The sequence below is a fragment of the Parasteatoda tepidariorum genome, chromosome 3 (assembly GCF_043381705.1).
Source record: "Parasteatoda tepidariorum isolate YZ-2023 chromosome 3, CAS_Ptep_4.0, whole genome shotgun sequence".
Taxonomy (NCBI): Eukaryota; Metazoa; Arthropoda; class Arachnida; order Araneae; family Theridiidae; genus Parasteatoda; species Parasteatoda tepidariorum.
Window position 1 is genome coordinate 75,984,677 of NC_092206.1, and position 14,596 is coordinate 75,999,272.

Here is a 14,596-nt window from a genome sequence, read left to right on the forward strand (position 1 = left end):
GGTTCATAGTTGTCCAGTGGATAATTTAACTGAGAAACACTTTCAGCAATTTCAGAAGGAACGAGAAGTTCAGTGTGTGCCGTTAGAAATAAAGAAAAAAAGTTTTAGTGGCCATTCTAAGCAATAAATGCATTCTTTCAATATACCAAAATACTCTTTTTCCTTATACCTAAATACCTTTTTTTAATGTACTAAGATATCAAAATACATTCTTCAATATACCCATATACCAAAATACTTTCTATAATACACCAAGGTGCCAGTGTTTCTGCTTTGCATTTCCAATATATCAATCTTTAGGGGGGAAAATTGCATCTTGCCAACGACATTAGAACCATAATATGAGTTGAAATACTCATTTAAATCGAATCCGTAACCTATTTCAAATAGTTCCTAAAATTTTTTACTTTTCTTACAATCCAATATCTCCAATTTCAAATATCCACATCTTTAAATTGCTTCTTGGTAGAAAATGATCTTTCTTTTAAAAATTTTGATTCCATATCCTAGATTAAAATTTGTATAATTGATTTTTGAATAATAATTTAGTTAAAAAGAAGCTCATTGGTTTCCTAAGACATATTTAGGCAATTAATTTCTCCTTCCTCTTTTACTTTGTTTAATATCCAAATATCGGTAAAACTCATTCCAAATTTTTCTCAATGATATTAAAATATTTTCCAATAAGAAATGTTGATAGGGGTTGTAATTTATCCGCTACCCAAGAAAAATAAATATAATTTCGAATTAATATCCCAAGATTTCTGTCCAGTATACTTGCTACGTCTTATCATTCTAAAATATAGTAATTAATGGCAGCGCACGTTTAACCAATGGCGTGCCGAGGAAAAAGAAGAAAAAAAAAGTGAAGCAACTTATGTAAAAAGAAGTAAAACTTCTCCAAGATCTTTTCCATTAACGCTATCGGAAAAATGCTTCTTTAATTGCTTTAGTTTTCGTTGAGGCAAATCAGTACTTCCAGTTTGAGCCATCCAAAAAGGTTGTTTTCAATTATTTCGTGTTAAATTACTTATGGGGGATGGTAAAGCAATTATAGGAAAAGACGATGAGATGGGCTAATTTCGGTTGTCACTTTTCTTTAACTGCATTCGTGCTCTCTAAATGTAGCTGGATTTCAGTAGTGAGTTCTTAAAATAGTACCGAATTTGTGATTAGAAGTACCTGTGAGAAGCAATTTAGATTCCGAAAAATGCAGTACTACATGAAGTACTAAAAATATTTTCTTTCTGGAAATGTTTCTTCCAGATTCGTTACTTTTAGGTTCACGTAGAAACAATTTGGTGGAGATTGTTTTCTAAATGGAGCACTAAGAGTAGGAAATGTTTTGAAATTAGGTTTTATGCATGGAATGCTTTTTATGGCAAAAACGACTATCAACTTTAAAAACATTTGACACATTTAGGAAAACTTTTTAACATGGTATCGTAATTGTTACATTAGATGTCAGTTTTTTTTTAAAAAATACATAAAAGACATTTACAAGTTGTTTATAACTGAGCAAAAACTTTTTTGCGAAATGCATTATGTTTCATTGTTAACTTCGGGTAGTGCAGAAATCCTACTGGAGAGAGCATTCTATCGCTCTAAAAATTTCACCTATATATTAGGGTCAGTGACAGTCAAAAAGTGTTCCAGTCCCTGATGTCCCTACAGCTATCATGACTGTAAATAAACGGGTCTACCCGTAAACTTTTTTTCGTAAAATATACAGCCACTGAACTGATCGAAAATTAGCTTAATTACTTATCTTTTTTAAAAAATAAATAAATCATGCATCTTAGTTCTATTTAAATGCCGACTGGGCATGTAATATGAAGTTGATGTTGGTTAAATCTGTCATTTATGAACAGCATGCTGGGCGTAAAGTCATGAGTATGTACATTACTAGCTCCAATCAAACATTAGTCTTGAATGCTTTTTTAAAGCTAATGTTTATTAAATCTTTTCATCTCTAATTTTTCCTTGTTAAAATTAAGAGTTCAATACTAGCTCCATTTAAATATAAATCTTATAAGCTTAAACTTGTTAAATTTCATAATCACTAAATGCTTTGAAATTGCTTGAAATTCAAGCTTCAATCCTCGTTCATGACTCATTCCTAGTTTCATGATTCAATCCTAGTCATGATTCAATCTATCACATTCATGATTCAATCCTAGTTTCCTTTATAAACATTGTGTATACTTACATAAAGCTTATGTTTGTTACATATTCTGCTCGCTGAATACCATCTTGTTGAAATCAACAGTTCTATCCTAGATTCATCTAAACAACAGAGATAAATCTGTTGCTGAAACTTTTATTTGTTGTTTCACACCATTATTGAGTGGCACGTTATTGAAATTATGAGTTAACTTTTAGATCCTCTAATAAGTTCAATCTAAAATCCGCAATGAATATGAATATAAAGCTTATAATTGTTAAATTCAACCCTTCAATTTGGCATTGTTACAATCAGGAGTTCGATCCTTGTTCAATGTAAATATATCCGCTATGAATGTTTACATAAAACTTATATTTTTTTTAAATTTTAAGATTGTCTCCTTATTGAAATAACTAATGTTAACTTGGAACCAAAGAAAGTTCCGCCATGATTATGTAGATAAAACTTAATCTCACAATCGCTAAATGACACCGAATTGAAATCTAGAGATCAATTCTCAGCCCAAATAAAAATACGCCATGAGTACTTATAAAAAGCTTATACTTGTTAAATCACACTATCGCTAAATAGCAACACATTGAGATCGTGAGTTTAATCCTGAACTCATATAAATATCTCTGATAATACTTTTAAAAAGTTTATACTTGCTAAATCTTACCACCCCATGTTCTTATGGTAGAAAAGTTAAGAAAGAAGTTGCCAGTTCAAGTATAGACTATATCATTTAATCTGATTCTAAATTAAACTAAGATTGAATATAAAATCTAAATACTAAAAAAAACAGCTCTATCTGAGATTTAAATGGAATATTTAGTTCTTAAATTATTTCCTCTTAAGAAAGTTTTTATTGATAAATGAAATATTTGCTTATTTCATGAAAATACTTGAACGATAAAATTAAATCATAATTAATACCATTCGATAAAAGTTTTCCTTTACTTGTTCGTTTCTCTTTTTGAATAATTTTTAAAAATGAATTTTCATCATAAATATCACAAATGTTCTACAAAAAAATAAAACAAAGAGATCGTTTCATTTGTTTAAATATTTTATTAAAATTTATGGCAACTCATTAAGTTTTATTTAGAAACGTTTCTAATTTATGAGGACCGTAAGTGGAAAAGAAAAAAAAAATAGGTTGTTTATAATCATTTAGATAATATAAGATGGTATTTTTTTCTTGGTCATCAAATATAATGATTAATTTAAAGTTCGTAAAATATAGTCTTAACTTTTTTGTTCCACATCATTTATTTTTAGTTTTATTTATGCATTCGAAATATTTCAAATTTACCGAATCATTTTAGAAATAATTAAATGCTATGACAAGCGATTCCGTTTAACATGTCTCTTTTTTTCCCCTTTTTTGTAGCTTTGCTCTTTAAAATTTTGAATATTCGGACTCAACGAATTCTGGTAAACAACGAAATTTCCATTAATTAGTACGGTTTTAATGAGGTCAGAGTTTCGTAAATACAATTTATTTAAGAAAATAAATCAATGAATCTTCTTTAATTGTAATAAAAAATAACACAATCGAAATGCTTCATCCTCTAAAAGCAAAAGCAAAAATTAAAAAGGAAATGCAATCGCCGACTGATATAATACCAAAACACGCTAATTATGTGTATAAAAATACTTAATTTAACAGGATTGACACAAATGATTGACATGATTTTAAATATTTATTAAAACTGTCACTTATACTACAAAAAACTAATATTTCAATCATAATTTTTATATTACAATAATTTTTATATTACGATAATATATAAAAATTCATTGCAAATTTTTATAACTACATATTACTATATATAATTACATATTACAATATTTGATTATATATCACTCTAATAAATATTACAATAACTCATACTAAAACAATAATTTTTAGAAAAATATCGGGGTAAATTCGGTGAAACCAGGTAGATAAAATTCGAAGACCTGTTGTAGCTAAACTATTCGATCTAGAAACTGACAGATTTAATTATGATATTCATTGCTTAGTTGTGTACGATATATCTTTCCTGAAAATTCATTTACGTACTACTATTTTTTGTAAATTTTTTTTCTAGAAAAAGTCAAATCACACGGTCCAAATTTAGAAATACTATAATATTTTAGAAATACTGGATATTTCTAATTTACAAGACAATTTAAGATAATTATGCATGTAATGTAGTATAGTTATCTTCTTCCTCTGCTTCACTGCAGCTTCTGTAGGCCCAGTGTAGAATTACATCAAGGGAGTTAGTGGTACCCCGAGAGCTAAGGTAATTGAACCGTAACAGAACAGTGCTACTTTAGACTAAATCCTTCTTGTTTGTTACGATATGAATCCTTAGTGAACATGTCAAAAATGTTGGGTTAAAAATAATATTTGTAACTGTAATGATTAAAAAATAAGGCTCTCACAATTTTGTTAATTCATTTACTTTTTTGCATGGGTTTATTAAATGAAAATCCCGAGGGGGATAAATTTTTCTTCAACACTGAATATATTATTATCATTTAAAGAAAAACAAGTGCAAAAAAACCAGTTAAAGTTGCATTCAGTTATTGTATTTCAGTGAACAGTAGATCGACTAAAAATGTCTGTTTACTACAAGTTTGACCGTTCGACAGAACCTTCCAACTAATAATCGAATCTTTTTTCTTTCATTCCAGCAAACTCTTTGTAAAGTTTTTATGCACATTCGCAAAGTTCAAGTTATTAAGTCTTATTGACTTTAAGCAGCAAATCAAAATGTAAAGTAAAGCAGAAAAAAGGGTTAAAGAATTCGTAAAAAAGTACTTACAATTGCAATAACTTTTGAACTAGGTGGAATTTTTTAAAAAAAAAATTTTTTTTTCTTACGTTCTTAAACAAGTATGACCCTTTTAGTATGCTGCTCCTGATATTTATTCCAGTATGGTATTTTTTTCCATCAAATTCAGCAGTTAACAATTCTCTAATTAATTATCAAATGTTAATTGTTTTTCACGCGTAATTTCTGCACTCACTATGATCAATTCAAGTGTCTATGTTTTATAATTTTTTGCTCATCGTATCACAATGTAACGTTAAGAACAACCAAAATAGAAGCGGCGTTGTCGTCGACCCTTATAATTTTTTTATATAGAGCGCAAAAACCTTCGTAAATAATAAAAAAAAATCTAAATTCTTTTCATTATCAAATAATAATATCCTCGAATTAATTTATTGTTCTTCAAATACTCAATAATGAAACCCAAAAGAAAACATTGCAAGCAAAATTGTTATTTTTTTATGTTCTGTATTGAAATATTTTTCAAACTCTCTTTGAATCGCCTCCAGTTTTCCTCACAAATCTATCAACGCAAAAGGAAGAGCTCAAAATATTGAAAGCCTGTACTATTTGTTGCAGCTTTAAGTCCATTTTTCTCACCTCAAACCACTGCTCTTTGAGACGCGAGAGAAAAAAAAATCAAACCACCCTTTTTTTGAGCTTCAATGCATTTTTCACAGCAAGAAGATGAAAAGCCCGGGCAAAATTAGTTTTACCCCCAAAACGGCTGACTTACCCGGCAGTGACACTTTTCAATATTTGTGTCGTAGTTGCTATGGGAACGGATTTTTAAGCCCCTAGCCCTACGTGTGTCGACTTTAGTACTTCTTACGTAAGTACTGCTTTTCCTTGCAGCAGAATAGCACCTTTTCTGAAGTTTATGTGGTACACGTGACCAAATGTATGTAGATAAATATGTGTTCTGGCTTGCTATTAAAAAAGGAAGAATGCCTGAATCGGAATTTGTAAAACTGGAAGCTTTAGAAACACCCTTCTTAGTGTTAAGTTGTTTATTTTTTAAACTGATGATTTTATCTAAATGAAAAGAAGTTATAGGAAATCATATTTTTGACCTCTTCAATAAAAAAAATTTGATTATAAATTCATTTGAATTGAAAATTGAAAATTCATTTGATTTTATGCTTTTATAGGTTTAAAAAAGGTGTGTACATTTATTTTTCGTGCTCACTGATAGTTTTTGCAAGAAGTTCGTCTAACGAAACTAACATGCAATTCCAAAGAACACGAACTAGGAATAAAAGTATTTGCTTCGGAATGAGAATAACTTTAATGGAACATTAATTTGTAAGTGAAGTATTTTATTAAGGTAAGCTAATTATTCAACAAGCATCTAAACTGAACTAGCTAACATTCACTAATCTATTTCAGTCAGACACATTAGAAGTTCAAAGAGCTAAACTTTTATCATTTTGTGTTACTAGAATTGCCGGAAAAATGTTTTAGAAAAGTTAAACTAACTACCATCATATGATGTGTACAAGTCAACAAATGTAGCTTGAATGTCTGGGATTTTATTACTAAATAATACTTTGAAATAGTTGAAGATATAACGTGTTAACATCTAAGCTAAGCTACGTACCATCTACTGCCCACTACCACTCTGAAACATTGGATAATTTAATGTTAAGACTTTTTTCATTCGATATTGCTAAAATTAAAAGCATAACATTGTAGCATCTATGCTAAAAAAGATACTATCCACTTATATCAGTCAAAAATAAAGGTAGCTTTAAAGTTTAAACTTGCATCATTCGAAATTACTAAAACTGAAGATCAGCATGAGAGTTTAACTGGCTACCATCCACAAAATCATACTAATCATAAATATTACGAACTTTAACATCCGGGCTTGTATCATACAATAATACCATCAAAAAGTTTAAAGTTAAATAGCGTGATCATCTAATCTAATAGAGCTACATTTCAATGTTACATATAGGTCAAAAACATTGAAAGCTTTAATGCCTAAACTTTTATTATTTAATATTACCAAAATAGAAGATAAAAGCATTTTTAGCATTTTAGTTAAAGGTGCCACCATTCTCTAAACCATACCGGTAAGAAGTATTAGATGCTTTAACGTTCGAATTTTCATCATGGAATAATGTTATCAAAGGAGTGAAGGTAAAACGTGTTAACATCTAAAGTGAACTAGCTACCAACCATTGATCTGTATTAGTCAGAAAAATTGGATGCTTTGCTTTAAGATCAAGACTTTTAACATTTGATATTGAATTGAAGGTAAAAATTTTTTAGTACATATGCTAAGCAAGCTACTACCCTCTGATGTATACCAGTCAAGACCAGTCCTCTAAACCATACCAGTTAGGAATATTAAAAGGGCTAACTTATGAACTTTTATTGTACTACAGACAGTAATACCATGAAAGAATTGAATGTAAAACGTGTGAATGTCAGACCTAAACGAGCCCTCTTTAAGTGTCTTCTATTGGTCAGAAGGATTGGAAGCTTGAACGTTTAAACTTTTATTATTCCATACTACTGAGTATGAAGTTGAAACGTTTTGCATCTATGCTGAACAAGCTACCTTTTTTTGTCCCATATAGAACAAAAACCTTGGAGGCTTTAAGGTCTATACTATTTTTATTCGATATTCCTGAGATTGAAGTTAATACGTTTAGTATCTAAGCTAAACAATCTACTTTTCAGTGCCCAGTATGGGTCAAAAACATTAGAAACTTTGACGTCTAGACATTTATTATTCGATACTGAGATAGAAGTTAAAACGTTTAGCATCTAAGCTAAACAACCTATCTTTCAGGCCCTATATAGGTCAAAAACATTGGAAGCTTTAACGTTTCAACATTTATTATTCGATACTGAGATAGAAGTTAAAATACTTAACATCTAAGCTAAACGAGCTACAGTATATATCCAAAATAATTTGAAAATTAAAGTATTTTGCTTCCATATTTGAGTTATAAAATGCGTACATTGTTTTTTTAAGGATAAATGCTTTATTAAAATAGTATATTTAATAACTAAGCAGAAACTTTAATCTCAAACGTGTGTTTACTTTTCAAAACAATTTCCAAAATGTTTGTAAATAGATGAAAAAATATAAAGATTAATTTTTGTAACCCATGTCCAATCGTATTTTTCTAAAACTAATGGAAACAAACCATCCTTTCTCTTTGATCATCCATGATGAATGAGAAGCAATCATAGAGGTTCGTGAGCGATGCGAGGAGGGGGTGGAGTCTCATAGTGGTTTAAAAAATTTCGTTTATATATGTAAAAACAAACAAAAATAAAATAAATATATACAATGACCCAATTCAGTTTGAACCTTTTATTTGTATACCGTCCAACTGGGAAATAAACTTATCCCTATTTAACTTAGATCCCTAAAAGACATCCCTATTTAACTTAGATTTTTAAAAAAAAACTTCCTTGTTATATTATGAAATATTAAAAAAGTTTACTCAATTAATTGATATTCAAGATTTAAATTTTAATTTAAAACGATAGCATATATTTTAAAAGTAAACACGTAACTACAAAGGAAATTAGTAATTACATGTATTGGCTTTCGTAATAATTTTAATATGCCATAAGCCATTTTTGTTATTTTAAACAATCTACTTAAATATGACATGACGGGGAAAAAATACTTTTTCACATTTTTCAATTTCGCAACCCATTATTGGAAAAACCCATTCCATTTTCCGTAAGAGAACTTACTTTCTTATTTTTCATCTCGGCTCACCCTTTAAAAATTCCAAAATAAAAAATAAAAAAATGCCGAAAATTAAGCTGACGCATTGAAAGACCTTTTAAAATGCACCTCCAGGGCTCTGAGTGTAATAATCGCGGGAACAAGACCTTCTGCTCCATTCCCGAAACTTCGATTCACTCAAATTATCCGGCCACGAATAGATGTTGGGTCCGGGAACAATTAAAAGGACGGAGAATAATACAAACCTGGAGCACTCTGGTAACTACTAGCATGTAGCTCTTGCGGTCTGCCATGTAATGGTCCTAGTTTGAGTCAAGTTGGGGCACGAAATATTCGCATTAGGGCCTTTTGCACTTTTATTTTAGTTACTGAGTCCTTTCTCGCGCTGAGATGGGCCTTCTACAGACCGCCATTTTAGTCCACATTTAATTTAGTGGAATAAGAACAATTTTGATGTTATTTCTGAGAATTCGAAACAGTAGTAGAGTTTTCTATTTTATATGCGTTATTTTAAAGAGTTTTTGCAAAGTTTATGATCAACTTTTAGACGAATTTAGATTGTTTTTTCGCGTTGACGTACTAATATGTCCAAAATTCCTATATTTATTTAGTAGCTAGTCACTATTTTTGAAAAATTTTTTTTTTATTATATTCATTGAAATTTGTTCTATTAAACTTAGTTACTGAATTTAAATTTTAAGGTACGTATTTCTAAAAGTTGAACTTTGAAAAACTTTAAGCTATGACAAAAGCTTTATAAAAATACATACACTCTTAAATTTTTTTTTATAATTCGGAAGCTATATTTAACAGAGAATTTTTTAAAAAATAAAATGAAAATAAACGAATTATTTAAAAATATTTATTTGTTATTCAGTGGATAAGGAATTTCCAGACATATATTTCGTTGGTTAACATGGCGGAAATAAAATACTTTATCTTTCTGAAAAGGATTTCTAATTTACAGTTTTTCTGAAAAGAATCAAACCTTTCAAAATTCGAGACATTTTAAACACTGTTAAAAATTTCTGAAAAAAATGGTTAAATGACAATTTATTTAATTGTAATTTTTCAATATTCAATCAAAACAGTTAAAAGTAAAAAATATGGTATTCACAATGTTAACTGCAAGAAAAATTGTCTATTGACGGTTATTGACAATTAAACAAGCAGATTTTTCCCCGCACCTTATTAAACCACTTAGTTCAACTGGGTATATTTTATAAGCGAGAGAGCAAATCTGTCAATCTCATGACCAAAAGAACAGCGGTTCGAGTCCCAGCATTCACATCACAGTATTTCTTCCATTCCATCAACATTCGAAAAGTTTCCATTGGTGACACTGGATTGTTTGAAAAAAAAATTCTTATTCACGCACAGATAGTAGTACCGCAGAGTTGTTTATTTTTCAGCTCTCACACTAGACAGTCCCACCCGATAAAATATTTAAGCCACGTTCCATGATTCATTTGACAAAACAAAAAAGAAATTCCAATGGCAATTGCTTAACAAAAAAGATAATATAACCTAACTCTAGTATCCGGTTAAATTTCATTTTTACAATTTTAAAACCATACTGGCTGTAAACGGTTACATAACTAATATGTAGCATTGTATCCATGTTTTTTAACTATGCCAGTTGTTAATGGTTTCAAAACCGTACAATAAAAAGTTCCTAACCGTAAACTGTACCGTTAATAGGATGGACAGACCTCTTTCATTTATTTTACAGCATGTTTAGAATGAAAATTCTTATAGTGAAGTATGATCAGGAATTAACTAACCGGTCATATACTTGGCGCACGTTTTCAAAACCAACTGCTGTTGGACGAGGCTTTTTCCAGAACCTCTTCTGTTCTTGAACCTTTTGTAAGTTTATGGACTTGAACTAATTGAGGTGATTCAGTTAGCGGATCAAAAACAACATCGTTTTAAAGATATGTGTAAGTTCGATTTAGAAATAAAGAGACGCAAGTTCTTCTTCACTTTCAATGCAAATTCTTTTAATAAATACCAGAGATTTAATTCTTTGTTGTAATATATTTAAATAAATTTATTTATTTTTATTTGCTAAAAAAAGAATATGAAATTAATAAAGGAACGTAAAGGTTTACAAAAATTATGTAGATATTAATCATAGACATAGAATAGATTTTTTTTAATGTTTTGTAATTTATGTTATAAACATACTTTTGGAACCATGCATGTAGATTTCCTTCTCCTCTGGAATATTGCAACGGAAATTCAAAAATTATTTAATCATTGCAATATGCATGAAACTACATTTTCCTCTCAAACTTTTGTCCCAGTCATAAATTACTTCACAACAAAGCCAAATATTCATCAAAAGCAATGTGGTTTATTTTACGAACAAATTTCGTCAGTAACAATTTTTATTACTTTTTTTGCTTCAAAATTGTTCAATAAAATAATACAAGAATTTACAATTCAGTTTAACGTTGACTTGGCTATACATTACATATCGTGAGTTACATAGATTTTTGTAATAACAAATATTGCTTATTTGCATAGCCCGTATATCAAAATTACAATAATACCTATATATATATATATATAAAACCTTAAGTAATAAATTCAGTTTTATGAAAATAATTGGAGAAGATTCGATGCAATCAATTCCAATAGCATTTTACAAAGTAAATGTAACAAAAATTTTAATAATGTGCTCGATCTTTTCCTTTTCTTCTTTTTTGAATTTGAAGTTACAGAGCATTAAATTGAATTGATTCACAAATAAACTTATATCAAAAGAAATTTTTTTATTCTTTTTCAGCATAATTTTTCATTTTAAGTTTTAAATGACTTCTTAAGGAATTTAATTTCGCTTTAAAATGATATTGATGAAAGTTAACTGGGAAAAATAGTAGTTTGCATTAGAAAACTTTTTAAAAAAGAGTTGATTCGGAAAATTGCTTTTCAAAAGGCAATGGCTTTTATCTATTGGGCATGATATAGGTATTTTAATTTATTAAAAGTTTCCTGGAGTAAAAATCGAATAAAATTTCACGATAATGGTGTTTTTGAAATTTGCAATGCAGTTTCTTAAATTTTGGAAAATATGACATTTTGTGATGATATTTGCTTTGCAAGATCGATTATAATATAGGTAAGAATGTTTTAGCCTTGAATGCTGAATTTGTATTTTAACTAAAATTTCTGCAAAAATTAAATGATGTTTGTAATTTTTGAAACGCGTATAACTGTTACGTTAGAAATGCAAACTAAGAAGTTTGTTTGGAATGAGTATATTCCTTGGTACAAAACCCCCTTTGTGCATTTTTATTGAGGTAAGCAGAGACAGAATCTCACAAATACCTTCAAGCTCTGGACTAAATCAGGAATCATGCCTTATACCGTTTAGGTTCATTCAAAGCCAGTATCAGCTAGAACACAAATCATTGCAGGTATAATTCATCAACGACATTGCAATCATAAATCGTTAATAAGACAATTCTTTGCTGACATATTTAATCTCTGGCACAATTCATTGTCATTATGTATACAAATCATTGTAGCTATGATCCATCAATGACAAAATTCATGTCAAGAATGAATAAGACAAATCATTGAAGTTATGAGCCATCAATGACACAATTAATCTTAAACATGAATAAGACAAATCATTGCAGCTATGATCCATCAATGACACAATTCATCTCACGCATGAATAAGACAAATCATTGAATATATGAGCCATCAATGACACAATTCATCCCAAGCCTGAATTGCGAATAAGGCAAATCATTGCAAACATCTTTCATTGACAATGCAGTTCATTGCCGGTATAAACTATCAAGGATACAAATCATTGCTGGTTTTATCCACCAATGATAAAATTAGTCCCATGCAGGAATCGTGATTGAGACAAATCATTGTAGACACGTTCCATCAATGACACAGTTCCTTGCCAGTATGAACAATCAAGGACACGAATCATTGGGGGTATGATCCTTCAAGGACAAAATTCATCCCAAGAATAAATTGTGGATAAGGCGAATCATCGAATATTTCATCAATGACAATTGCTGTTATAAGCCATCAAGAACACAAATGATTGTGAGAATAATTCATCCGGGTCAGAATTTATTACTAATATAAATTGTCAAAATCAAAAATCATTTTGGATATAATATTCATCAAGGATAAAATTTATAGCGAGTGTGTTTCGTCAAAGGCCCGTATGTTTACTGATATTATTCATAAATCACAACTAATCGCGTACATAAATCGTCATGGACCCAACTTATCACTTATATAAATGGTCAAGAGGAGCTTTTAATCTTAGGTTCCTTTAGTTTTATGTTACACTTCTAAGCTCTAGCTTTACAATAGTTTTTTTTTCAATTTTATAAAGCGGATAATTATCTGAACACACTAAAAATTATAGATATTCGACTTTTAAAACGTTTTGAACAAATGGGTCTTTGTTAAGTTGAGTTCTTTGCGAAGTTTTAACACTCTAAATTATATTTCGAAATTAATAGTGTGCAAAAAAAATCATCTCCACAAGAAACTAAAGCAGAAAAAATGAATACCAGTGCTTTTTTAGTTTACACCATCTTATTTTTTAAAAAAATCAACATTTATTTTATTTTTATCAACGAAATGAACTAACTAAATGAGTGGACACAAATGGCGACGAAGGGAAGACTTGGAAAGTTTCTTAAATAAGCTCTTAAATAGTTGGTTCTCTGCTACAGTAGATGTTTTCTTGATTATATCTTCCTTTTTTTTCTCTTACTACCATCCGACTTAAAACATCATCATGGAAACGTGAAACTTCGAATGTTTGTTTCACTGCTTTAAACAAAAGAAGAAAAAAAACCATCAAAAAACTAACTAAAGTTAAATGCTTTCCGTGTAATGTTTTAAAGGTGGTGAAGCTTTTCTCATCAGGAGGAACCCAGAAACGTGTGAGGAGTCCATATCTGGAGAGCAATATTATGTCTTATTCGCTTTTCATGCCCGCTTTCGATTGCTCTTAAATGGAAAAGAAATTGATTTTAATGTTTTAAATGAAAAGGAATTTCCAATAATAAACATCATTTTACTTCGCTTTAATACATTGTGTTCATTTCGAAAACCAACGTCGTTCAATCTGATCAATAAATAATGAGTAAAAAATTCAATGAATGAATAAAACATTAAGGAAATGCTTGATTTTAGAAAACATCTTTACATTTTTCACTCTTTTGTGCAACTAGTTAGTTTTAATTCGAAGATGTTGTTTTTTTTAAATTTATTTTAGCTATTTGTTTCGAATTATTAAATTTTACGCAGAATGATTTTAAAAGGGTTAAACATATTCTCTTTTTTTCTTCAAAAAAATACCAGAAAACATTCTTCTTATTTTTTTTTAAAAAAAGCAAACTAGCTATTTTAAATATCGAAATATTTACTTGTCTGGTGAAAAAAACAATGGAATAGGAAAAACAATTTCTGTTATTTTAAATTAAACATGTCTTGTTACACCCAAATAAAGTAAAGAAAATCACTTGGAAGCAAGTCCTTTTACAAGATCGTCTCCCAGAGCTAAATGTCAAAACAGAAAGGTATAAACGAAGCTCCTGATAGTAAAAATTTTAAAGACTTATTTTGATTGAAAATTTTGCTATCAAGTCAGATTTAAGGGATACCATAGATGTATTTAAATATACTAATGCTTAAACCATAAAAACTCTAGACCAAATCATTTTCATAAAAATTGCAAACCAAAACATTTTCCTATTCTACCAGGACCATAACCATTATAAAAATGCCTACATTTCCACCAAAATCAGTGGCTATCAAAAAGAACTCTTAGATGTATTTTCTCAAAAAGTGTATCCCTAAGACATAAGAAAAATCTTAATTTGGGATATT

At 29.3% G+C, this 14,596-nt stretch overlaps 1 protein-coding gene across 4 annotated transcripts in view; it reads left to right on the forward strand.

The window, feature by feature from the left end:
* The window catches only part of LOC107453124 (protein couch potato), a 312,218-nt gene that overhangs the window by 227,465 nt on the left and 70,157 nt on the right, over positions 1 to 14,596 (forward strand). The window lies entirely within an intron of this gene.